Source organism: Botryllus schlosseri, chromosome 3, assembly GCF_051294905.1.
Source record: "Botryllus schlosseri isolate E-star chromosome 3, Bs_hap1, whole genome shotgun sequence".
Taxonomy (NCBI): Eukaryota; Metazoa; Chordata; class Ascidiacea; order Stolidobranchia; family Styelidae; genus Botryllus; species Botryllus schlosseri.
This window is the reverse complement of record NC_137238.1, coordinates 13479195-13504515: the sequence shown is the minus strand read 5'-3', so window position 1 is coordinate 13504515 and position 25321 is coordinate 13479195. Positions and strand designations below refer to the sequence as shown.

At 41.9% G+C, this 25321-nt stretch overlaps 1 protein-coding gene and 1 long non-coding RNA gene across 2 annotated transcripts in view; both read right to left on the bottom strand.

Moving 5' to 3' along the window:
* LOC145434907 (uncharacterized) overlaps positions 1 to 25321 on the bottom strand; it is a 192498-nt gene that overhangs the window by 134710 nt on the left and 32467 nt on the right. The window lies entirely within an intron of this gene.
* The window catches only part of LOC145434923 (uncharacterized), a 310059-nt gene continuing 284874 nt past the window's right edge, over positions 137 to 25321 (bottom strand). The window contains exons 2-4 of the long non-coding RNA XR_013913632.1: positions 2962 to 3112; positions 1210 to 1389; positions 137 to 323 (exon numbers count right to left, since the gene is read on the bottom strand). This is a non-coding gene — a long non-coding RNA (uncharacterized LOC145434923). The remainder of the gene's footprint in view (positions 324 to 1209; positions 1390 to 2961; positions 3113 to 25321) is intronic.

The following is a 25321-nucleotide window of genomic DNA, read 5'->3' as shown; positions in this document are numbered from 1 at the left end:
CAGCCTTTAAACATGGTGAGTAGAATGTAGATCCTACATTAAAAGAACATCCTGATATAACAACCTGTTTTCTACCACTGGGCATAACCTGATCACGGCTGCGTACACACACACACACCACATTATCTACTACATATTAATCACATTTGCGGTAATTTAATTCAAAACGAATTGGCAAGTAAATAATGCCGGTGTAAAAAATGAAACGAACGAAATTACTTGTAGGGCCAAGTAGCAATGAATGAAACTATGAGAACAGTCAGTAATCAGAAGGTTTCATCGTCTGATGATGATAATCCCTCTGGCGTTTTCTTTTCAACACCCTGTAGAAATAAAATGAAAATGACGATTATTAGCTAAGACATTCGTACTGCGAAAATGGCAGAGGTAGCGAGTAACGAATGACTCCTACATTTTTTTCACCCATACTTACTAAAATGGATTTGATTCTGGACTATTTCCACTCAAGTTTTTATTATTATACTTTTTATTATTATATGACTAGAGAACTGACTTCAATCGCCACTTCTACTTGATTATCAAGATCAACGATGACTACTTCAGCAATCTTTGAAAACAGCCACTAACACAAAAAGAATTCTTGACTAAAATTTCTTCACATTCTGTCAAAAATGATCAATTCAACAATCCAAATGAATCAGTTATTTGGCAGCTAGTTGGAGAGATACATACTCAAGTCTAGAAAGTGGAATGATACTCTGCCTGGAAAGCTGAAGACCTAACAATATTGTGTACAGAGAACAAAACATTTGAGTGGCGGCACTGGTATAGACATTAACAAATTATTAGGAATTGACAGCAAGATAACCAGCAAGACATTAAAATGAGAATTAGTGCAGTTTCTTAGGCTGTAGTGATACTCAGCCAGTAATTGACCTAGCAGAGAGCAAAACGTTGTAAAAAAAGCGAGCGAAACCTCCGACAAATGATACGATAAAACATTAGAATCGACAGTCTTACTAGAAGCAGAATAACAATCATGAGGGGTTAGGGAACAGAAGCCCGGGAAGTGACCATCAGAAATTACTGCATACTGGCGGAACAAATCCATGACCACTAACAAATGGTCTTTTAATAGTCAATATTGATACCAAATGACACCACCCCTATTTCACCGCAACATTTAGCAAATACAGCGCTGGAGTCAACCTTATAAAGCGCTAACCAAACGCCCATTAGTTTTCCCACCTACTACTTCGCGCTTCGCGGATGGAAATACGCATTAAAGCGAATGGACGCGACTTGTCACACTCTTGCTATTTCTGCTCCCTTTTTCTCTTCCTTCCTCTTGAGGAGAGAAACAGTCGGCCGCGTTTACGGATCGTTAATTCCCGGCTTAAGGGTGATTCTTCCTCCAATGGTCAGCACCTTGAAAATTGAGAACAATGTTGTTGCAAAATGCATGACAATTTGAAAGTTACATCATTCTAATTATTCCAGTTATGGCCGTGAATCGTTACAAGTGCTGTAACCATAAGAATTATTACTATGCTTCAACTACAAATACAATATATTGTATAAAATAATTACTAATTCTTTTACGTTGATCGAGTCCCAAATGGATGAAATATGTCAAAGAATTTGCTAAATTTTTTTGTATAATTTGACAGATTCCGAAATTTTCTCAATGTGCACCTTTCAAAAATTTGATATCAAGACTCCCAACATTTTACAATTCGAAGTTGGATGGCTTAACCAATACAAGCGAACAGTTTGTATCGCAATTGACAATTATGTAGAGAACGCTGCGAGACATGTGAGTAGGCCTACCCTAAAACGTTTCTGACACGGACACTAGGGCTCCTAAAAAATGACTTTTTTTCTCAAATCGTTCTGGCTACTTGATAAAATTGTTAGGTTACCTAATTCAAGCATACACACCAAATTTGGATCAATTCCAACCAGTAGCCGCATTGCTACAGGAAAAGAAAGTTTCTATTTATTATATAAAAATAAATAGAAAAAATTTGAAAATTTTCTGTTCACCCCATGAAAGTGTTAGGTTATGTATAGAAACGATGTTCATCAAATTTGGTTCGATTCAAACAAGTGGAAGCGGAGTTATTGCCATCGAAAAATTCGGATTTTAATAAAATAGTATTTACGGTGGGCACCACTATAATAAATAATTAAAGAATTGTGTCACGCTGTCATACTGTTTTACGCAACCGTTGTTATGCACTGCATTGTTGCTGTGTTCTGGCTCCATTGATGTTATTTCTAAATTCGACATTAATAATGCGTCATAATTCTCCATCTGGTTTTGAATTCAACTCTGTTTTGCTTCCTTTATCGTGCCGGTAGCTCTTTAATAGGCACGCGAAAAGTTCTTCGGGTTTCAATAACGTTTATCATGAAGGTACTTTTGAAAGCAGTATTAAAATTTTGTACCACCAACCAGTTATTTAATTACTATTTATCTTCAAAGTAAATGCTCATTGCATGAAGCAGGGTTGTAAGACTCGAGTCAGGATTTTCTGTTGACTCGACTTGACTCAGGTCATCTTCTCAAAGTACTGAAATGACTCGACTCATTGCGCATGACTTGAGACTCAGACGGCCAAGACCGACATTTCATGATTATTTCAAAGAATAGTACAGCAAATCGCTATTGGGATTTCGTCTATTGATACTGGTATTTGAAAATGCGGCCAGAAACTGCTAAAAGTAAGGAAAATTCGTATATTATAAATGCGACCCACTCGATATCACAAAAAATATATAAAAAGTTGGTTTAACAAGACTTAAATTGGAAACTGAGCAGCTAACACAATGACTCTGGCTCGAGTCATAATACCATAACTCGGACTCGGCCCTCTGCTCGCTGACTTGGACTCGGACTTGGTTACAACCCTGGCATGAAGCCTCAATAGTTACATGAGTGGGGTGACTAGACAAAGAACACAGTGACATTTGCAGCATATCATGAATGTCTCTTACTATATGTGATCTTGTTCAAATGGAGGTTGATGAAAGCGTATTTCCCATTCTTTCCGACTCTGCTATAATTTCACCAGACTGGCAACCTTCTTCATGATGCTTTTTGCTGACTGACCAATATTGTCGCCGCCAACGTTACGAGTGCAAATGTCTGATATGTCAATATAGGAACAGAATTAGTTGACTGTTCATGACCATCCACGTTCAGAGTTGCATCTCAAAGATGCTAAAATAAGCCTAAATATAATCCAAGCAATACGATCGTCCACTTTGACTGACTGAATTTCTAAAAATAATAAACATAACACCTTGATAGCTTCCACATCTTACGTTTATTTATACCGTCTGCTATCGGCAAGCATTTGAAAATAACAAAACAGATTCAACATACCACATCTCTTGCAAAGGCTTTTGCTTTCATTCAATATGTCATCAAACTTCTTTAAATCCTCTTTTGTGGTGAGTGGCTTCGTTTTATCATATACAATCTATGGCGGAATAAAAGTTTCGGATAAGTTCTAAAACGAACACAATTTTCCACACAAAAGTCAATTGCCACACGAAATGCCAAATGCTACGGTCCCATTTTACAAGGTATGGCGAGGTAACGTAGTGGTACCCTCCATTATAGCTAAACACCAATGAATTGCGGGTTCCAGCCTGACACGTCGACTCCATAATTCCTACCGAAGTGTTGGCCGTTTATCTAGGCTCCTCCTCGCCATCTGATCCACATAGCCATGTCTTAAAAAGCCTAGGAGTGGGCCGTGCTATAAGTGGGCAGATGGTTGCCGATGAACTCGGCACTTGGTGAATTCGGCCCTCGGAAAATTTTGTAATGAAGTGTATTAACAGCTATTAATATGAATTATTAAACTAATAATAGTATTATCAAGTGATTCGTCAATCTTGTAAGGAGGTCAGGGCATCCGTAGATCGCGCAGTCACGGCGTGATTAGATCACGGATTGCGTAGCCGCGGGAAATAACGAAGCGCTCATATACCGACCACGCGCGGTCTGCTTGGAATCGATGGCGTGAGTGACGGGCCTGTGTCGTGTAAGTTTTGAGAAGATGGATCTTGGCGTTGTATGTGAGATCGAAACTGTGGAAGATCAAGCGGCGCTTCTTCGTTTATCGATCACGACAAGCCAGTGTTCCTCATCAACAAATGTTTCGCATGATCACGTCAAAATAAATTATTTTTTGCCTTTGGAGAGACGATTCCACTCTGGGGTTAGGGTGTCTCGATAACAGGGTTGAAGGATTCCAAGATTACGAGATCTACCGCGAGCCACGACACGTTTAAATTTCCTTTTTGATACTGTTCATTCATATTAAATGCATTTCTAATGCGAAGGTGTTCTAGTGCCAATTCCTCCAAGGGCCGAGTTCACCAAGTGAAGAGCGTCGCGTTATTTCCCGCGATTACGCAATCTGTGATCTAATCACGCCGTGACTGTGTGATCTACGCATGCCCTGACCCCCGTACAGCATTGACAGCCACTCAAAGTGCCAAGTTCACCGGCAAACATTCCAGTAACCAATCATGGTGACCGGTACCGCTACGAGATCTACCACGGCCGAATTCACCAAGTGCCGAGTTTGTGCGGCCGAATTCACCAAGTGCCGAGTTCACTGGCAATCGGGCAGATACGGAATGATAATAATAAGAACCGGCCTGGTGTAAAATGAACAGTGTAGTCGAACCACCACCATGAACACCACAAACAAACAAACAAACAAACATCCAACATGGAAAAGAAATTACCTTTACAGCCTTTGACAAACACAGTTACCATTGAAATCAGCAATTTAGGTGTTATTCGAAAGCAGAATAACAGCTGTTTTAGCGGACATATCAAATCAAATATTGGAAAGTTCATGTAAATTAGCCCGAAATATTATCTTACTGTGACCATATTCTATCAATATGGTCTGGCTAGCCAAATTCTCTGGGCCAACATAAACAAGCTGCGTTTGGTTTCAACGATTAATAATCTTGTCACTGGATTCGAGGTATAATTGCACTCAAATATCAAATTTTGCTCCATTAATCAACATCAAGTTGAAAATGTCCATTCTTGCACCAACTTTTATGAAATCACGAATCAGTGTTCTACAGGTATGTATCTATATGACTTATATACCTAGAAAATTCAAGCATAAATATTATGATATACCGTAGGTATAGGTACCGCTAATTCAGATGTTTGAAGCGACTTGGCCAACTAGATAATTATAGTGGTCTAATTTCACTAAATTAGAGCCAAATGCCAGCAATATAATTGTAATCTAATTCGGAAAAAACGGTTTAGCTCTAATTCTAGCCTGGAAAAGCTGAAACTTTTCTATAGTTGTCTACACCTGTTTGCAGAAAGTCAAACAGCTCTAGGCGTCATATACTACAGGCAATTCGAAATACCCCATAAGCTATATGCTACTGCGTATATACCTTTAACCCGCTACCTCAGTCAGTCACAATTCCTATATATTTACGGCATTTACCATACAGAAAGAGCGAACTATGCCTGGCTGCGACCTGTTGCGCGGCAAATCTTTGTCCGGCGCGATGACGTAAAATTTGAATCGCCGAAATATTCTAGAAGTCACGCATCGATAATCATATTCCTAAACGTACAACATCTCACTTATTTAGTTATTCTCTGAATAAAACTATATGCCATACTCGTTGAACATGCGACATTACCGAAAGTGCGAATATATATATAATGAAGATCATATATATCAGAAGAAAACAAAACTGTTCGACCTTAGAGCAACAACACGAATATACAACACCGGTGACATCCTCACGCAATAAAACGAAGGGAGAACATTGTTTTCTAATGGATAGAACGAAGCTACCGCATGAGATCGAACAAAACCGGGTAGGAATTCATCGTGATTGAATGTACCGACAAAGTCATCCTTTCTACGTATTTTAGTCATACCAGCGAGAGATAGAAAATTTGCATTATTAGGTTAACTACCGGATATAACGAAGCCTAATGCATGAGATGGAACAACACCGAGTATGAATTTATTCTGATTGAATATATCCACAAGACCATCATACTACGTATTTTAGGGTCCGTGGACATATTAGCATGCGACACAATAGCAAGCGACACTTGAGCATGCGACACTTGAGCATATCGACTTTTGGTCATGGCGACTCGTGGGCATGTAGACATATCAGCACAGGGACATATTAACATGAGGACATATTAGCATGGCGACACATAAGTATAGGGACACACGAGCATGGATACACGTGAGCTTAGGGACACATCAACATGGTGACAATTTAATGAGTGCCACTTGAGCATGGTGACACATGAGCATGCGATACATGAGCCTTGACGACACATGAGCATGGGTACACAAGAGCATGGGCACACATGCGCATATGGACACATGGGCATGAGGACATAAGAGCAAAGGTGCACATGAGCATGGGGTCATGTACGCATGCGACACTTGAGCATGCGACACGTCTACATGCAGACACTTGAGCATGCGGCACGTGGATATGCAGACACTTGAGCCTGCGACAGTTGAGCATGCGACCCTTGAGCATGGGACAGTTGAGCATGCGACACTTGAGCATGCGACACTTGAGCATGCGACATTTGGGCATGGGACACGTGGATATGCAGACACTTGAGCATGCGACACTTGAGCATGCGACACTTGAGCATGCGAAACTTGGCGACACTTGGGCATGCGACACTTGGGCATGCGACACTTGAGCATGCGACACTTGAGCATGCGACACTTGGGCATGTGGTCATGCTACACTTGGGCATGCGACACTTGAGCATGCGACACTTGGGCATGCGACACTTGGGCATGCGACATTTGGGCATGCGACACTTGGGCATGTGACCATATATTAGCGAGTAACCAATTTGATTGCCGCGCGAGGAAAGTGGCAAATTGATTGAGTGGGTGGGTGCATGGTCTGTGACTATATGGATTTGTCTGAAAAGCTCCAAAGATCGGGGTAAAGCGATAAAGGTTGTCATTGCTCCACATATATTGGAATCGTTTACACCAGACGAACTAAAAGGATATATCCTTTCGTGAGACGAAAGCAATTCCAAATTTGCAATTCGACACGGGACTTATTATTTTATTTTGTGGGTCTCAATTTATACGTGAGGTTCAAGCTGCGAGCGCTGGTCTTTTCGGCGCCTGGACAGTGGTCATATCAATGTTGAACATTTTGGTCAACATGTGGCGGTTATTTTATTTCAAGGTTTTATCGCCGTCAGTACCTACAGGGAGTCGCGTGTTGCCCGAAACGTGGGTCTCGTGGTGTGAAAATGCCAAACGCCGAAATGCCAGTCGATCTTGAAATACGGCGTTTGAGCAAGCGTTTTCCGAGTCAAACCGTGGGCAGACTCAAGGCCTTACTCATTCCCTTTTTTACGGTTTGGCCCTGAATATATTGCGGAAATTGCGCTGTGAGCATGTTTGGTGCCTGCACTCACAATTTCAACTGTAATATATAGCACCGTTATAAGAAGGAAATCTTGTTCTAGCGCGTAGGCTGCGTAGGCTATTCCCAAATCGGCGGACATTTTTCACCAGAAAGGTTTCCGATTGATTCGCAAAATCGGTTAATTCCTCACAACGCTCTGTTTTATCACTTAATATAAAATGTAGCATCAGGATATGTACAAACGAATGGACGATGACTGTTACTGAAAAACCACACACAAGCTGTTGTCTACAATAGCGATCATCTAATCCTAACAAGAACCGAATCTTCGGCGATGCGGACAAATGCAATACACGATGGTCGATGGTAGATGACCTGGCGCTTTATGAATGTACGCAATGTTAGATCATCGCAATACAGTTGATAAAACCGTCCGTCCCTGTGTATGGCGGAAATAGCAACAACGCGGTACCAATACCCATCATCAGTAATCCAATGAATAGCTTGTGCTTATGCCTGAAAACTTCAGGATGAAGTCTGGTGTTTCATTATTTGAAAATATTTGCTTTGGCTACTACAGTATGTCAAATAGTCATGTTATTGAGCGGTGTTATTTCGTCTATACATCCAGCGTATAATTCTAATATAATGTGTTGACGTAATTGAAGGCAATATTAGGCAACCAACATCACACCCACACCCGCGGATTGCCAGATCGCGAGAAATTAACAAAACCGCAGACGTCTGCAAGCAGTCATCAAGCTGTCTAATCTATCGAGTAAAGACTCGAAACCGAACAACGCTCGAAATCCTACCAACTTGGTTGACACCTCCAATCACAACGAGGTGAAGAAGTTTGGTTTATCACCCTATGGGAAGCCCAAGACCAACCAATGAACAAAAGCGCTTTTTCATGCTAATCTAATTTTTCGATTGTCTTATTTTTGGGTCCATGTCGATGGCAAACCTGCTTATGAAGAAAATTTAATGGTATAGCTATAGCCTACCTCTGGATCTCACCGTCCAGCTAATTCAAAGGCATGTACGATGCACATATAGACTTCTATAGATGCTATATCGGTTGTTTTAGCATTGCTAGATAAAGACTGGCGAGTGCTATACATTGAAATATACTAAAAATGCATATCATCACTACAGTATACTATATATAACGTTATGTAATAGCTCTTCATACATTCCAGCAGTTAATGCACAAGTTTGATTGGGATTATAGGCTGAGTAATATTGGTAATATTGCAATTTATACTTGACTATCAGCCGATACTTTGATGCCAGTAAAATTGTGTCGAAAGTTACTCTTCACAGAGACAATCTGTAAAGGTCTATGACCATCAGAACTCAGGATATATCATTTTCTGACGGGTATAATAAATCCATGATTTCGACGCTATTCTGCAAAAATTCTCTTTCTCCGTTTTCAGAAGAGGCCTTTGGCAAACATCAGCAACTGTTTATAATATTTTAGTGGCATATTCAGGGGTCTATCAGAGCCGCAAGAAGGTTAGCCGGGTTAGGAATCACTGGTTTAGAATCTAATTTCAGAACAAACGCTATATCCAGTATCGTGGCGTCCCCGCATCGACAACAAACTTCATTCTACATGGGTATGCACAATTGCACATGCACACTGCACAGTCTTGTGATGTGCAGGATTGAAATATACAGACTGCAATTTCCACTGATGTCATGTTTCACTAACCGCAGTCGAAGCTAGCCGTGAAATCGAGTAATTTTATTTATTAATAAAAGCATGTTGTGGTGCTTATAACAGCGTGGTTTTTTGCACCACGTGACAACAAATTCCATCACTAACACAAGCTAACTTGCTCAAGTGTCACATGCTCAAGTGACGCATGCTAAAATGTGGCACATGCTAAAATGTGGCACATGCTAAAATGTGGCACGCTCAAGTGTCGCATATGCTCAAGTGTCGCATGCTCAATTGTGGCATGCTCAATTGCGGCATTTCCAAGTGACGCATGCTCAAGTGTCGCATGCCCAAGTGTCGCATGCCCAAGTGTCGCATGCCCAAGTGTCGCATGCCCAAGTGTCGCATGCCCAAGTGTCGCATGCCCAAGTGTCGCATGCCCAAGTGTCGCATGCCCAAGTGTCGCATGCCCAAGTGTCGCATGCCCAAGTGTCGCATGCTCAAGTGTCGCATGCTCAAGTGTCTGATGCCCAAGTGTCGCATGCGCAAGTGTCCGCGTGCTCATTTGTCACCATGCTAATATGTCACCATGCTAATATGTCACCATGCGCAAGTGTTAACATGCTGAAGTGTCCCAATCGTTATGTGCCCCCATGCTCACGTGTTACCATGCCCATATGTAACCATGGTCATTAGTCCCCATGCTAATGTGTAACCATGCTCAAGTGTCGCACGCTAAACTGTCCCCATGCCCACGTGTCCCCTTGCTCATATTTCAACATGCTCATATGTCCCCATGCGCATGTGCCCCCATGCTCATGTGTCCCTAGGCTCATGTGTTACCATGCTAATGTGTCCCCATGCTGTAGCGTCGCATGCTCAACTGTCGTTTTGCATTGTGTCGCATGCTCATATGTCGGGCAACCGTATTTTAGACATTCCCTCGACACTTAGAAAATCAGAACCTAATCGAGATGATCCCGGATGATCCTTTTACGGTTTTGTGTTTGCTGGGGAGTCAATGTGATGGTATGGCAACTGATGACTGTTCAGTAAATTCCATATTTTATCCATATTACGGTTCGTGGTGCGAATGTGCAGCTGAAACGACGACGCAATAGATTGGATAAGTTGAAAGGCCGACGGGTCCGGAGTCGGTTTTGAAAATGACCGCGGTATTGCTCGGTAGGAGTTCCGTCCGGAAAACCTGTAGGCGAGCCTTTGCCTCTCCAGTCGGGATAACCTACCGTAGCGTATCGCATTGTGCGACATCCCGGCGCTAATGCATTTGTCATATCTGCAATATTGGCATCTGTTGCGGGTCTTCACAGTTACCTTGCACGAGTCGTAGCAAGTTTTGTACGTCAGCTTCAAGCGGTTGGTTCGGCGAAAGAAACCTTTGCACCCTTCGCAAGCGTGGATTCCGTAATGGAAACCGGACGACCTGGCCCCGCAGATGACGCACGGTATCCGCAATTCAGACAGGCTGGAACCGGTTTCATGGTGCATAATGCTTGACCCGGGGTTCGTAGCATTTACTAACTTGGCAAACTGCTAATATGCAAGCCTTCGGCGAACCTCAAATTTTTTCCTAATCACAGAAGCAAAAATCTACCATATCATGCACGGAACAATGGCAAGGTTGTAATGACTCTAGCCATGACTCGACTCGAATAGTGTCTGGATCTTTGGTGACTCGACTTGCACTCGAGTCATTGCGCATGACTCGGACCCAGTCATATGGCTCGAGACTGGGACTACCAATACAGGCATTTCATTGTAATTCCGAAGTAAAGTTACCACACCATTGGTATTTCGTCTATCAGCACTGGTTAAGGTCGGGACGGGCAGCATACGGTCTACGGGCCTGATCTGGCCCGCGAAGGGATTTTGACCGGCCCGCAGAGAGTTTCCACGCTGAAAATGAAATTCTATTCCGGAATAATTGACAAATTTTATGCGTCACAGAATGAATCCAAGTTTGCCAGCTGGAGAAGGATGGACATGAAACTACTTACTCTGTTCGGGTGTGGCTTAGGCTACACATATTTTCGACCATGAACATTAACGAGATAAGGCTGCGTTCCAATACAACTGATTTACACTGATGTTCATGTTTAATAAGGGTTTTACATAGGATATTCAGCCAGAGTTCAGAGAACTTGTTGTCAACTCTGACCGACCACAGATGTCTGATTGATTCAACAGCTACTGTTAATAAATTCATTAAACACTGTTATTGGTGTCTTGTCTATATGCTTTAAACATCAAGTTTACATTAAATACGATTTATTCCTTCTATAGGTGAATAAATACGCGAATAATGTCTAAATTCTGTAATCCGACCCGCCAAGTGCTTCATTTTCCCATATCCGGCTCGCCAACCGGAGAGGTTGCCCGCCCCTGTGTTAAGGATACCATGTCTTCTTTCAAGAGGATTTTTCCTCTTTTTTTCAAGAAAACTAAATTGTCCTCTGGTAATGCAAAAATATCCTCTGTTTTCGCAATTTGCCAATTCGTGTTAGGCTAAAGAGATAACTAAAAAAAAGTTAAATCGCCAAAAATTACTCGTGAAAATTGGCTATTTGTATAAATTTACAAATTCCCCGTTTTCATGTCTGTTAATGTCATTTTCAGAATGTGTCCTCTTTTTCGGTTCTAGAAGTAGGCTATGGTAACCCAAGTACTGGTACTTGAAAAATCTACCAAAAACTGTTAAAAGCGAGCAATATCAGTATATTATGAACACGAAGTCTTCGATATCACCAAGGTTTCCTCTAATTTTTCAAGAGTCTGGGCGTAACAACTATTATTATATTTAGGAACCATTTGAGTGACGCCTATAACATCTATGGTCTTTTGCGTCACAACTGTGCAGTTGGTGATCGAATAGATATGGCGATAATTAAATAAAGTCAACTATACCAGTTAGTATTGTCTCTTTGTCTTCGCTGTGAATTCCCACAGCAAAGGTAATGTATAATCGGTAGTTAGTGTATTTGTGACTTGATTACAACCGTGAACAGTGGTCGGCAATCTTTTTAAGAAGATACCCCAACTTGAAGGGAAATGAGATCAGGGTTTACATGCAACCCTGTCTTTTTCGATAATGAGAAAAAAGATATAAAATAATGCCGACACTAGATAATAAGAGTAAAGAATTCGCAATTAAAGATATACGTGACTACATGAAGGCATTTAAAAATGATGGCTGCGGGTTGGTTTTCGACCGCATTCAATTGTTGAGTTTCTATCGCTCATAGTCGGATCACCACACCAGGAATCATGTTGCCAAATATCGGCCAGATGTACATTTGTACAGCCAATGCAGTCACAACACCATACATACTGAAACAACCCACCCACCAATCCAAGGTTTCATGGCAGAGTCAGACAACTAAAAGATCTTCCACTACTCCAAATTAGATTACAATTACAATTAAATCTGTACACTTTTTTCCAACTTAGATTGGAATTAAAATTACTCGTTCGCAAGAACTTAAAAATCGAATTAAATATCAAATAACAAAGAAATACAAAAAATAAGCTCAGTTCCAGTGAAGTCCCTCTCATAAGCTTGATAATGACAGATGACTGTTCACCATGCTTGACTCGTTTCGCGCTACACAGTTCGCCTGTAGCAAACTTAGGAAAACCAGAAATTATATTAGAATTACCATTAGAGCAAATAGAAACATTTCACAAATTGGATCAGAGTTGTGACCAGGTTACAGTCAATTTGACTTTCATACTTTTGACTCGAATCAAGTCGAGTATTTTATAATTCACCAACGAGTCAAGCCCGAGTCTAAGTCAGGAAGCAACGGGCCGAGTTCCAGTCACAGTGCTGAGAGTCGAGTCCGAGTCCAAGTCATATTGATAACTCTTCAGCATCGAGTTCAAGTCGGGTTCAACCCACTTCGGTGAGAGTCTTAGGTGAAATCGAAGGTCTCGGATTCACAATATACTAATTTTTCTCACTCTTAACATGTTTAGTCAAACAGATAAATGATAGGTTCTGAGCCTATTTTTCAATATTATCGCTCCTGATCTACGAGACTAAAATAAGTCATATAGAATGAGTCGAATCATGCACAATGACTCGAGTACAAGTCAGGTCTACACACAAATTGACTCAAGACAAGTCGAGTCATGTTCCATTTACAAGAAAAAGACTCGACTCAATTCAAGTCACCAAAAAATTGCGACTCGAGTCATTACAACCTTGCATTTTACTAGAATAAGATTAGGGCATTTCACTTTTAGTTTAATTGTACAACTATAGAGAACTAGTTTTTCCAGTCCGTCTCATCGCGTCACATCCACGTATCAGCCGTTTCACAGATGCTCAGAACGAGAGATGGCAAAACACAAAAAACAGCGTGGCAAAGAATAGACTACGATATCAAGTAGGCTAACTGATTCCAATCTGAATAACATTTTGCTCATTTCGAAGACCACCCCATTGAACCCCTTCATATTTCGCGTTATCAAATTTTCAGAGTACTAGAAAAGCGTGAAGCAACATCACTGTGTGTGTCACTGAAGCAGGCAATGTATAGCATAACCGTGGATATGAATTTGACATGTATCAGAATTCTCCATTATTGGTCAGCGTATATATCTGGCCACCCGACGTTTCCCATTTCTTCACTTGTTCTGCGAGTCATATAGGTTGTCGTTCACTGATCTAAGCGAACAACAGTAACACCATGGACACTTTTGTCACACTAGTGAATTCTCAACAATTCGTTAGCGGCTCATTATCATGCTAACGCAGTATATCAACAGTTTCGGCGAGAATAATTAAATTATCGTCGATCACGTATGATCTAACGGAAATTTTTCAGCCACATGGGTGATATCTCTCCAAATGTTTTGAGAGACCTGATTGAAAAGCAACACTCGAAGTTGGATAGGCTACTCGAGTTACACCCGCAGATTTACAGCTTTTACACATATAGCAAAAGCGTAATTTCGGTAAACTTTTTCTTTGGCAACCCGTGTCACGGTGAACCAGTAATCTGAACAATCTTGCACGCCGGATGTCATTTCTTCGGAAACCCTAATGTCGCCTATCACGGGCTTGGCACACGCGCTGGCAGGGATAGTGCTAGGTTTATGGTAGTTTTTGAAATGTAGCAGTCTGTCGACTACTACGGTCCTTGGTCAATTACACCAAGTCAATTTTATTCGTTTTTATTCAGTAGCTGCCGACTTGTATCGCGGCAAACTTCTAGGCTTTTACAGGATACCGCTTATACGGATGTGACGGCAAGGAGGAGCCTAAATAAACCCCAAACACTTGGCGTAGGTATTTGGAGTCGACCTCAGTCGGACTAGAAACCACAAACCTTTTTTGTTGCAGCTGTTGGTTATACCACTACGCTATCTCACCACGTCAGTCTCAGGTGATGTTGTTCTTCTCGTTTGTTTTCAAACTATGTTTTGAATAATTGCCATTTCAAATTGTTTTAAACAATTGCCATTTTCCAAAACAAACTATTTTTTCAAAAGAGGACACGAAGTCTGAAAGCAATAGTACCAGGAAAGTAAACGGGTGATATTGAAATTTTTTGAGCAATAGTACAGTGTTGACTATAGAAAGGCCAGCTTTCCGATCTCTATACTCCCAGAATAGCCGTCGCACCGTATGTTTAGTTTATTGTCTTGCCAACTCTGGCGTTCGGTGCGTCGGAGTTCAGTTTTTGATCACATTTTAACACTTTTTGGAAAGAGAAGACATGTAGCCTGTGGGCTTCCTCCGAGGACACTTTCAATTTATTGAAAAGAGAAGACAAATTCTCTTGAAATAGGAGATATGGTAACCTATCCATAATCAACTACAAAATCGTCGTCGCTTCATTATCTGAAACACATATCCATACATTGGTTGAACTAAATTAATATTATGATGATTACGACCGTCGACCGTAAAAAGGCAGCATCACGATGTAGCCTAGTCCTGGTCAACAATATTCTTTGGTAATAAAACCCTTTAACGAATGACAGTGGCCGGGACTCTGGTGGTATGGCAAACGTGAGTGCCAGGCGAGTCATTCGTTTCGCATTTCATAAAAAAACGTTTCCAATTTCAGGACTCCAAATGTGCTTGCTCCGAAAATCTAGAATTACAATTACAATAGCTTTGCATTTTTGTTCGTCAAATACAACTTCAGGAACGAGACCTAAAACATTTAATTTTCCAAATCAATTATAGTTACAATAATAATTTTAGCATCTCTGGCAACACCCACATATTGTCAACCCGATCCTATGGCGCGGAAGCCGTGGATACCAGCAGTCGGCCAGCAAACGGTCAGGTCTGGTCTTGAACTGGCTCGGAAGGTGATCTAACTAACGTACATTCTATAGTCACCGAGAGGCTGAGCGCTCTACCACTACGTTATCCCGTCGATTTTAAATTCCATACAACCATACAAAAACATTTTCCATCGATGTCAAATGCGGCGTCCAATTAGCGACAGTAATGGCAACACTATACATCTCATATCAACTGCTTTTATATTCAACAAAAATAGAGCAGGGTAAGAAAACAGGTAAAGCTGTTCAACTGTTATTGAACTACATCAGTGCTTCCTGTTATGTTCTAGATCTTGTTTGAACAATAACTCAATGCAACGAGGTTGCAATACGAAATCAGTATATTGTACAGCAGAATAACTCTACGGCAGCGACACGATCCAGAGTGCAGTTAAATGAAAAGACCACGAGAGAACAGAACACAGGGTATAAATACGAAGGACGACACACGAGGAAATAATGATTGGCGGTAATTACTAATCCTAGACAAATAAGAGACAAACGATACCAACGTAAAATGCATGAACATAACAGTCCTCCCCTGTAAGTTAGGAGGTACAAGGTGCTTTACGTTGGCCGATAGAAATCAGTTTGCTTCCTTATTCTAACCGGATAACGTCTGCCCGACGTTCGAGCAGGACTATCTGCAGGGCGTTGTGCCCTATTCCTGGCCAATGGTTGCTCAGCTTGGGACTGTTGAGGCTGAGCAACCTCCTGTGTGGCTGTATTATTGCCAGCTGAAATCAAGCGTGGTTGGAATTGGTTCTTATGCCTTCTCCAATACCCATGATCTGTTTTTATAATGTACACAACACGTCCCAGTATTTCCGTCACCACGCCAGCAACCCACTTTGGCCCGCTTCGGTAACTGCGAGCGTAAACCAAGGAACCAATCTCGAAATGAGTGACTGTCCAGTAGGGCTGTTCAAAAATAACTTTTTTCTCCCGATTCAAGCCGGTCACCTCTTAAATCGTCAGGTTGCAGTAGAAAACCTTGCTCACCAAATTTAACTCGATTCCAACCAGTAAAGGCCTCCGCAGATCCAATTAAAATTTTTAATTTAATATGGAAAATAAATAAAAAAAAATTCCAAATTTTTCTGCCAACCCCATGAAATTGTTGAGCTGTCTTCAAAGACGTTGCAAAACAAATTTGAGTCAATTCCGACCATTAGAAGCGGAGTTATGTGAGTTTTTCGATGATATTTCTCGGATTATCCTTGATTGGTGGATAATCCGCGATTTATCAACGAAAAACTCACATAACTCCGCTTCTACTGGTCGGAATTGACTCAAATTTGTTTTGCAACGTCTTTGAAGACAGCTCAACAATTTCATGGGGTTGGCAGAAAAATTTGGAATTTTTTTTTTTTAATTTTCCATAATAAATTAAAAATTTTAATTGGATCTGCGGAGGCCTTTACTGGTTGGAATCGAGTGAAATTTGGTGAGCAAGGTTTTCTACTGCAACCTGACGATTTAAGAGGTGACCGGCTTGAATCGGGAGAAAAAAGTTATTTTTGAACAGCCCTACTGTCCAGGCGTAACGGGTTTCGATTTATCGAAGGGCGAGCACAGACTTAACAAATTGCGCGGCTGTCGACCATGTAAAATCTCGGCAGGCGTTTTCCAGTCTATGCCCGGGTGCGGTGCACATCGGTACGTAGCGAGAAGTGTTTGGAGCGCGAAGTTGAGATGTTTTCCCCCGTCGCAATTTTTTATTAATCCAGCTTTTAAAGTCTGGACGAAACGCTCCGCTTCCCCGTTCGAGGCAGGGTGAAAAGACGGTGATACGACATGGTTGATTGCCAAATTAGAGCAGAACGTATCGAATTCATTCGATGTGAATTGCGGCCCGCCATCCGTGACAATTGTTATGGGCAAGCCTTCGATAGAAAAGACTTCCCTCAAAGCGTTGACGACACACAAGGTCGTGGTAGAACCGACATTCATTACTTTAACGAAAGGATATTTCGAATGCGCATCGACGATGACAAGAAACATTTTATTGTTTATTGGACCTGCGAAGTCCAAGTGAATCCGTTCAAAGCTTTCAGAAGTTTTTGGCCATTCGCGATACTGACGATCAGGCGCTTTCATTACCTTACGGCAAGCGTCGCAACTCCTAACGAGATTTTCAATGTCGCGATTAATGGAAGGCCATGCGATGTAACGTCGAGCCATCTGCTTCATTTTCGCGATACCCCAATGTCCTTCGTGCAACAATGATAAGACTCGCGAGCGAAGTGACTGCGGAATTACTACGCGCTGAAAACCATCAATATTGAGCATGACTATGTCTTCGTGCAGAGAAAGCGAATGTTTGCGAGTCGAAAACCAAGAAAAATCATCAATGTGCACCTTTGGATTCCAATTACCATGAGTGACAGATAATTTTACTAGCTTCATGGTTTTGTCCTTCAGCGTCGCGTCGCGAATTTCATTGCGAGTTAACGGTAAGCCATCGAATGTCATATTAATAGCGTGAACGATCTCCGCGTTTTCACGAATTTCCAGTTCGTCAAACTCAGGGTCTGGACCCTTTGGTAGGCGAGATAAACCGTCGGCGTTTCCGTGCTGATTAGTCGGTTTATAGCGAATATCGTATTGGTAAGCCATGAGCGTTAGTGCTCATCGCTGTAAGCGTTGCGCTGTAATCACGGGAATTTTCTTGTCCGTCGAGAAAATAGCTAAAAGCGGTTTGTGGTCCGTTACCAGCGTAAATTTTCTACCATACAAGAATTGACGAAATTTTGTGACTCCGTAAATGATTGACAGAGCTTCCTTCTCGATTTGAGAGTAGGATTTTTGCGAATCAGAAAGTGTTTTCGACGCGTGCGCGATCGGTCTCTCTTCGCCATTGTGCTCGATTGAGAGGACGGCGCCGATTCCGAATTGAGAAGCATCCGTTGACAAAATGAGCTGCTTGTTTACATCATAATGAGCTAACTGCGTAGCGTCGATTACGTCGTTTTTGAGAATGCGAAAAGCTGCATCACAGTCCGCATTCCAAATGAATTTCGCGTCTTTTTGAAGAAGACGGTACAAGGCAGCGGCTTTATTCGTAAAATTAGGAATAAACGCGCGATAATAATTGACTTTGCCCAGGAATGCCTGTAGCTGGCGAACATCCTGAGGTTTAGGCAACTGTTTGATTGCTTCAACGGATTTGTTGGACGGGCGTTTGCCGTCCTTGTCGATTATATGACCAAGGTACTCGATACTACTTTTGAAAAATTCACATTTAGCGAAGTTGACGGTGAAACCGTATTCGGTGAGGCGCTCAAAGAGTAGCGATAAGTTGCGAAAATGATCGCGTTCATCAATGCCAGTAACGATTATGTCATCGATAAAACTAGCAACACCGGGTAAGCCGGCGATCATGGCATCAATACAGCGTTGAAAATTTGCGGGACTAGATGCGACTCCGAAACACATGCGTCGATGACGGAATAGACCGAATTGCGTGTTGATGACACACAAATTCTTCGCATCATCATCTAATTCTAGCTGAAAATAAGCATCGGCAAGATCAATTTTCGTGAAAATACAACCACCCTGTAACTTGTGAAGAATTTCATCTAAAGAGGGCAGGGGATGTTGATCTGAATTTGTTGATTCAATGCTTTGAAGTCATCACAAATGCGTACTGATCCATTAGACTTAGTGACGGCAACAATTGGTGCTACCCAATCACTGTAATTGATTGGTTCGAGGATACCTTGATTGACTAATCTGTCCAATTCGGTTTGAACAGCGATTTGCCTTGCGAAAGGCAAAGGGCGTGGCTTGTTAAATACGGGCTTGGCATTAGGTTTCAAGTGAATTGTCACCTTTGTCTTGGTGCATCGCCCTAATACATTAGAGAAAACGGAGGGAAATTTGAACTGAATAGATACCAATTTGTCGTTCGAATCACAAATGTCAATAGTATTACATGATTGCGATTTGACCATCTGCGAGGAAATTGCATCCAAAACAGACGTTCCCTTAGCGGTCATGGAGAAAGCATCGCTCCAATCGAGACCAAAAATGTTTTGCCCACGGTGTTCGTCGAGAACTACCAATTTTAAGCCAACTCGAACTTCAGAACCCACCTGCACGGTTACAGTGCAAATACCTTTCACTTTCAGTGGCTTGTCGCCGTACGCTACGAAAGAGCAATGGTATGCTGAGAGTTTCGGAGAGCCCAAAGTTTTGTACCCAGTCAATCCCACCATGGCGGAGGGTGCACCAGTGTCCCACTGTGTCGGCAACGGAATGCCGTTGATGCTGGAGTTGATCCAGAGCTGGTTTCCTACGCGTCGATATAGTTGATCGATGTCGAAGGAGAGGAGTGGCACTGAGCAGAAATTGACGGATGTGACCTGTTCCGTGATACTAGGTTTGGTAGACATGCACACAGGTTTGATATGACCTTTACGACCACATTTCTGACATACTGAATGTCGATAATGACAGTCTTTTCTCTGGTGATCGATGAAACAGCGGCTGCAGGATTTCAGTCTTTCTGGGAAGTTGCCTTGGTTGGATTTGGAAGGTTTTTTCCCCTTCTGATAACTTCCCGTCATTTTGTTGACGACGGAAGTGTCTTTACCGCTACTCTCGCCTTGGATAACTCTATCAGTTTCCAGCGTTCTCACGTATGTTGCGGCTACTTTGAGAACGTCGTCAAGGGATGGATTGGTTTGTGTTAGACAATGCCGTCTCACATCCGCGTGCGGAGTTTCTTTAATGATGAGATCGCGCATTAGCTCATCAACGTAGCTCTGATCACAGCCATCTCTTGAGCATATGAAGTTGCAATCTTTGGAGATTCCGCGTAGAGTAGCGATCCAATCGGCGTACGATTGTCCCGGTTGCATTTTACAGTTGTAAAATTCGTACCTGGCTGCTTGCACATGAATTGAGTCCTTGAAGTGTGTAGACAATTTCTCCGTCAACGCGTCGAAAGTTTGCGCACTGACATCAGCAGCACCAAACAAATTACGTAGGAGCGAGTACGTTTCAGGTCCAACCCATGAGAGTAGACACGCTCTTTTCTTCTCCATGTTGGAAATGCCGTATATTGCTAGGTAATGGTTGAATCGCTGAAGATATTGGGCCCATTTCTCCTTTGATTTTACGAAAGAATCAAACTTGGGAGCGGTAGCTTCAGATGTTGACGCACCGGGATTCAACCTCTGCGTTAATTGCGCCATTTCTGTCATGACTTTTGCCATTGCTTCGTCATGCTTTGCTTGTTGTTGCACCATCATCTCTTGCTGCTTCGCTTGTTGTTGCGCCATAATCTCTTGCTGCTTCGCTTGTTGTTGCTCCATCATCTCATGCTGCTTCTCAAGAATTTTCAAAATACCCGATTCCATGATATATATTCGTCGCAGAAATAACTTTGAATCCGACTTCTGACACCAATTGTTATGTTCTAGATCAGTGGTTCCCAACCTTTTTCGACCTATCGCCCCCTTTTCAAGGTCAACACCGATCATCGCCCCCCAAATTTTGTGTACCGAAAGCTGGGCATACAAACTGTAATCACCATCGGGTTGGCTAAAAAAAAAAAAAAGGGTCAAATTTTCGGCTCGATGTCCAATTTGACACACTTTTGCAACTAAAATTCCGTGGGTTAACTAAAAAAAAAAAAAGGTCAGCCGTTTTGACGCGTCATCGCCCCCTTAGCTATTTTCGCCCCCCGTCGCCCCCTTTGTCCATTTTAGCCCCCCTGTCGCCCCCTTCGTCATTTTCGCCCCCCTAGACCGCCAAATCGCACCCTGGGGGGCGATATCACCCACGTTGGGAACCACTGTTCTAGATCTTGTTTGAACAATAACTCAATGCGACGAGGTTGCAATACGAAATCAGTATATTGTACAGCAGAATAACTTTACGGCAGCGACACGATCCAGAGTGCAGTTAAATGAAAAGACCACGAGAGAACAGAACACAGGGTATAAATACAAAGCGCGACACACGAGGAAATAATGATTGGCGGTAATTACTTATCCTAGACAAATAAGAGACAAACGATACCAACGTAAAATGCATGAACATAACACTTCCCAGGGTGCATAAAAATCTTCACGGCGCGCACCATTACGGACGAGTGTGATGCATGAGAAAAAAGACACCACAAGACAGTGTTTTTATACTGTGAGTGAAACTGAGGTAGCTCCGACCGTGTCTTAGTAATCATGCTCTTTAATGGACCAATATTTACACGATTTTTTTAGTCGGTACCATAAATTAATGAGGACAAACACCGGGATTTGACAATTGACAGTCATACAGAAATGATGAGTCTTTTTTCATTCAATCTAACTGCTTGCGATGACGGTAATAGTAAACGGGTACATGGGCCGAGCTACAACTATAAAGGGTGCACTATTCCAAAAATAGGTCGAAATACAGTGAACAAAAGCAATAAATCATTAACTCATCGTCCGAAAATGACGTATCAGAGACCTGTTAACGGCGTTTCGAGTATAGCTGGAGTCGGTAAATGTACCCGAGGGATGTATATAGTCAGATTTGTAAGTGGAATTATTTCAATGGACGAAACTATATCTCCTCGAGACTCTCATACAATAACCGCACTTCGCTTTTGTTCGCAAATTATTCTCTAAATTACGAGCCACCGGCGACAAGTACTATGTAATGGGTCCTCGATAAAATTACGGCACTGATCTTTTCTGAAGGACACTCACTTAACCATTATGAAATAATAACAGAATGAAGAACACTTACGGTAGAGCTGACGTTATTGTATGAGAGTACGCAGGGCCGTAACTGCCGCACCCCAAACCCCCCAATTGGGGGGGGCTGACCTCGAAGGGGTCCCAAAATTATTTCACGAATTAGCATAAATTATGGAGTATTTTTTGAAAATTTGTTCAGCGTTTTCAAAAATTTTTCGCGCTGGGCGCGATTTCATGTTGCCAAATTTCTTTATTATTCGGAACTCTTCCCCCAAGAAAAAATACGCAACATTTATATAAAGTGGCATATCGGCGTTGGCCATACCGCGCCACGACGCACCATGACGTATAAAGTCTTAGACCATTCAATATGCGACTCCAAGAAGTGTGCCAGAACGATCGGCAGCAAGAAAACTTCGGTCGAAAGGGACTGCCCATATATATATTGACCGAAAACTTTGTTATATATACAAATTACAAATAGGTTTAATGATCCATAGGCGCCTGAATCACTGGCGCCGAATGTATTGGCAATTTGAACCTCACCAGACAAATACCATCCCTCAGAGAAAAATTTATGGCAGTGAAGAAATACCAATTTGAAATCGTGTGAACTTTTAGTTTAGTAAGTTTGGGCGATTCTATATTTTTTGATATAGTAGACAGGAGGTCACGAAATAACATCATGTAACGAAGTCATACCAACGGGTACGCCCGTCCGAATATGTTCAATTAATATTTACTGGCTCTACAGTTTCGTAGACACCTCAATAAGCTATACCGGTAAATATCAGTGGAGAGGACAAGAAATTCCTAGCAATATATATGATATGCAATTCCCGATCTTATTGACCGATTTATCATGAATTATCGAAAATTTTCGCGCATCGCGCTGGCTAACGAAACGGTACCACTATAATTTCGCGGTAAAAGTGAACAACGTGATGGGGTACGGTTTATCACCTAATAGAAGCCCATGACTCAAGTTGTTTCGGGGGGCCTGACGAAGTGCTGTTTCGTTCCTGCCAACGGGTATACACCTGGAGATGTTTATTTATGATTGAGGGTTCCTACCTTTTCAAACATACCTCACTCAGCTCTACCGGTAAATCAGATTACGTGAGCAGAGAGAGGGTAAAAATTAATAGCAATATATATGCAATTCCCGATCATACTAACCGATTCAGTCATGAATTGTAGGAATTTCTCGCGCTTCGCGCGTTCAGGCGATAAAGGCTCACTAAAGGGAGACCCAAGGTATATCACAAGTAGCGGTAAACTGCGTATAGCCTGAGGGGGGTCTGGGGGCGAAGCCCCGCAGAAGTTAGGTTTAACACCATATGGGGGGGGGGGGCTGACGAAGTGCTGTTACGGCCCTGAGAGTACGTATTATGCGGAATTAACAGGGATATATGATTAGTCGATGCGCAAATGTGAATATCAGCCTCACTCGTTTTATGTGAATACATCCAATGCACTGGTTTTTAACCTTCAATGACCCGGGGAACCCATACGCTAATCTGCAGGCCGCCGGGGAGTATATAATTTTGAATAAGTCACAACAATAAATATCCTACCTCTTACACATCAAACTACACTTCTAAAACAGTACTACAGATCAATGGTACACGAAATGTACTGTACATCAAGTGAGTAATTAGGAAACACAACCATATTAAAACATGATTTTAACACGAAACGCACCATTATAATGAATATTTGTTGCCAATCAGAGTGAATTCCACTGTTCCTTTTAGCGATCAATTCAGAAATGCGTGTCGTCGTATTGTTACATCGTAACATAACAGGGGGATATCAACTGCGCACTTGCCAATTAGCAAGTAATTATTGGTGATAGAAACATAGATTCGACATGTCATACGAACGGCGTTTCAAATATGAACCCCATCATCTCCTGCCTACACCACTGCCCACAGCGTGCAACCACAACAGTCGCACCTCGACTATTGATCACGCCTATAATTGCATCCAACTATAGATTACTAACCTACGGATAGATACGCAAGTCCCGTCGTTACGCTCCGGCAAGCAGTTACACTTGTTGCCGAGCAATCTAAAAGCAGCATAATTGGTGGAGCTTGCGACCAGAAAGCTGAAATGTAATGAAACTGGTCTTAATCGAGAGCTACTGCCGCACTGTTTCCGAAAAAGAATTAATATCTTGCCGGGGATATGGAAACACCTCCAAACAGCCCCAAAAATCTGAAAATTGGCATTGGTCTAACAATGGCACCACCGCAACACGATCAACATAACAATGGCCAATTTCGTCAAGCGATTGTTCAGAACAATGCCGATTTTCAGACTTTGAGGGCTGTTTTGGCGTAGTTCCATTTTCCTGGCAAGATTTTAATTTGTATTCAGAATCAGTGCGACAGTAGCTCTCGATTAAGACCAGTTTCATTAACTTTCAGCCCTCGGGTTGCAAGTTATATCACCACCAATTATGCTGCTTTTAGATTGATCAGCAATAAGCGTAACTGTTTGCCGGAGCGTAACGACGGGAGTTGCATATCTATCAGAGAAGAGCATGGATTAGGATTAGGTTTTGAAAAAACAGGATTTTTGAAATTTTGTCGGATTTGGATTGGATTTGGATTAGACATTTTTTTCAGAACGGATTAGGATTTGGATTGGATTTACCTATTTTCTGGGAGATTGAAATGTCGTGTGGCGAATGGCGACAAACTTTATTCAGATCAGTTATTAATGTACTTATGGTTACTAAGTTATCTTGAATCAAGTGAATCGTTGGCTGTGAAAGAAAATTTTCGAATCCCTCCATTGCATAAATTAGTATTTTTTCTGAATTTCCAGTTGGAATCAGATTAGGATTGGACATGGACTTGAATATGAAAAAGTTATGGATTAGGAATTGGATTTGGATTTGAAGGTTCGGATTTGTATTGGATTAGGACATAGAAATTTCAAATCCGCTCATCTCTGATATCTATCCGTAGGTTAGCAATCTATAATCCAACCAACTGTGGTCACGACGGGCGTATCATCGCAAATCGTACGTACGAGTCGAATATGTGTGTGTTGACCCAATTAAAAGATCTTTTTGATGGCCGAACCAGTGAGAAGACCGTGCGGTCATGAGAGCGAGCTTTGCGTTTTCACTGACGCCTTTGTTCGACAGGAGAGAGGTCAAGTGGGCGATACGAGAGATGATGATGAGGTGTTGTTAGGGATGGGCCCT